The sequence below is a fragment of the Amblyomma americanum genome, chromosome 2 (genome assembly GCF_052857255.1).
Source record: "Amblyomma americanum isolate KBUSLIRL-KWMA chromosome 2, ASM5285725v1, whole genome shotgun sequence".
NCBI classification, from domain to species: Eukaryota; Metazoa; Arthropoda; class Arachnida; order Ixodida; family Ixodidae; genus Amblyomma; species Amblyomma americanum.
The window spans coordinates 125,205,646-125,208,587 of record NC_135498.1 but is presented as its reverse complement, the minus strand read 5'-3'; positions in this window follow the sequence as shown (position 1 = coordinate 125,208,587).

The following is a 2,942-nucleotide window of genomic DNA, read 5'->3' as shown; positions in this document are numbered from 1 at the left end:
GAGCGCCTTCACCGCTTTCCTTTGTGTTGAATGTTTTGTCCAAGGCCCCACAATTTTGGTTTCCGTAAGAGGACGAGAGTCCAAGCGGCGGAGTGCAGCAGCCAGGAAGGCACGCTCTCGCTCATAACGAGGGCAGTCACAGAGTGGGTGCCCGATAGCGATGAGATGGGAATAGGCGTTGTGAATGCCACACCCAGTCTCAGTCGGCACAACAGCGTAGTATCGCAGCGGGGAAGGCCGAATGGTATTTGAAGTTGGAGTTAGGGCTCGAAGTGATGCGAGCGGGGTGTCCAGCCTCCAGCGGTAGACCACGACTGTACAGTAACGTTTCGGGCGAGCAGTTGAAGGCGCCTTGCTGTGTCAGCCCTTGCTAGTGGTATGCGGACAATGTTTGTTGTATTGTAAGCCGATCGAGCAGCATCGTCAGATAAGGCGTTTCCAACAATGGCACTATGGCCTGGTACCCACTGGAAGGTGATTTCATGAACCTCTTCTATTTCCTGGTGCACGGTGCAGACGTCGTACCTCCGCTACAAGTTGCTCATAGTTGCTATGGCTCAAGGCACATTGAAGACATTGTGCGGCAACTTTTGGAATCACAGACAACAGACAATTTTTGAGGTGATTGTTGAGAGATGTACTTTGCCGCAAGAAGCAAGGCCACTTCTGCTCCAGTAGAGGTAGTCCTATGCGAAATTAGTTGGTTAATTTTCGTCAGTCCCGCAGGAGCGACCACAGCGCAAGCAGAACTAGTGAGGTTACCGAGCCATCTCTATAGACGTGAGTATGGTCCCAATATTCAAAACACGGTAGCATGGACAGTGCCCGATGCTTAAGGGCTGGCGTTGACAAATATGATTCGTTCGCTATCCCCGGAATAGCAAGGCGCACACATGAGAGCCGCAAACACCACACAGGAGAGGGAGATCATGCGGCCGGGGTGAACTGTTTTGGGATGGACGACTGTTGCATTGTACTTACCTTTGAAAATGCGGAATGTGGTCTCTGCAGATGCACAGGCGCAAGGTGATGCTATGGAATTCTTGAAATATGACATATGTGCATTCGCAAGAAGTCTAGGGCAATATACGTCGATGTCTGGTGGTCTTTGCGAGTACAATGATTCCCAGTGTTGATGCGCTCCCAGGGAGACCCAGGCATGTGCGAAGGACCTGACCCTGGACTGTCTGGAGGACACGCAAATTAGTCTTGTAAGTGTTTGAAAGTGCAGGTGTACTATATATATATATATATATATATATATATATATATATATATATATATATATATATATATATATATATATATATATATATATATATCGCAAGACTCCAAGAAATAGCGCTCTGTACAACTCCAGCATTGACTGGACTGACGAGCCCCATCATTTTCCGCCTATACATCAGAGTAAGTGAGCAATAAATGATAGCTTTGAAGAGCGAAATTATATGCTTGTTCAAGTGCATCATTACCCTTCATGGGATAAGCAGCGTTTGAAGACGAGGACAGACCAGAAAAAAGTGCACACACAACTGCGCTGAACTTATACTTTCATTTCTGAAGAATTCGATGCCCGCCTGTTATGTGCCAGAGAGATAGAGATGCGCACGCGCATCGACTGCTGGAGGTATCAGCAGAAGGCCTCCAAAGAAAAAAGCAGCTGCTCGTGAAATGATAGCCTGGAACGTTTATCACCCAAACAAAACAGAAGTAAGAAATGCGACAACAAAATCGCGATAAAGCATGGCTAAATCCGGGTCAATAAACGCCATCAACATGTCTTTGACGATAAGAAGGATAAAAGCAAGTAAAACAAGCGACTAAGAATGTATATGTGAAGACAAGATAAAAGGTAAAGGGCTGCGATAAACACGATAAAAAGCGTGGCCAAGGCCGAGTTAATAAGTGGCAACCGCTAACGCGGCTTTGACGATAACAAGGCTATAACATAAATTCATGCAGGAATGAAAACTGGTAAAAACTGCAAAGGTCCCCATGACGCCTCATCTAGAGATTGCCCGGGGCTAAAAGAAGAGCGTGCTGTCCTAACAGACAAATGGTCCGAGACAATCCGACGCACCAAGAAGCCGATGTGATTGTTGGCAGGAGAGGTGCCCGACGCAAGAGGAATTCCAGAAAGGCTCTCGCCAATGACAGTCGAGCCGACGCGCTGCTGGCACCTCATCCTCACCCTGCTGCACCTCCTATTCCACCTCGATCGACCCAGTGCGATCCGTCCGCACTCTGCGGACAAGGGCGGGCAGAAGTCATCAGGTTCGGATTCTTGGCCAGGGATTCCGCCATTACGTCCTCCTGAGGCACCTCAGCGTAAGCTCCCATCATTGAGCCCATCAGCCGCTGCGGACGGGCTCCCGGAACAAGGCCGCCAAACCCTCGTGATCTTAAGGACGGTGGTCAACGCCATTCGAAATCTTCTACAGGTTCTGCAATCCTCAACTACTCGAAGCGTATTACTATTGCTGGATTCCCTGAGTGCAGCGCTTCAGGCACATTAAACCACAATGGCGGGACAACTTCCCACCTTTTGTGACGATGTCAGAGGCGCCGCGATCTTCCAGTGGAACGCAAGAGGCCTGAGGTCGCGAATCTCAAGTGTGCGTCATTACGTCTTCACTAACTACTTCCCGACATTGGTCACATCTTCGTGTCTAATTTATCTCACGCTGTCAGTATCTCTGAGTACGAATCTTTCTTCGCTCCTGTCTGCGAGGAGCGCAGCAAAGTCTTGGTATGCATCCGCACTGACATGACGTATGCTTGCAATGCTGCCCAGTTCCACCTCACAATGACGATCAATACGCGTGCTTCATAGTCATGACAAGAACGCTAGAATTCATACTGATTGCAGCATATGTGTCACCCTCCCCTCAATTGGACTTCAATAGGCCGAATAACATCATGGAGCCAACCCGTGCTCCTTG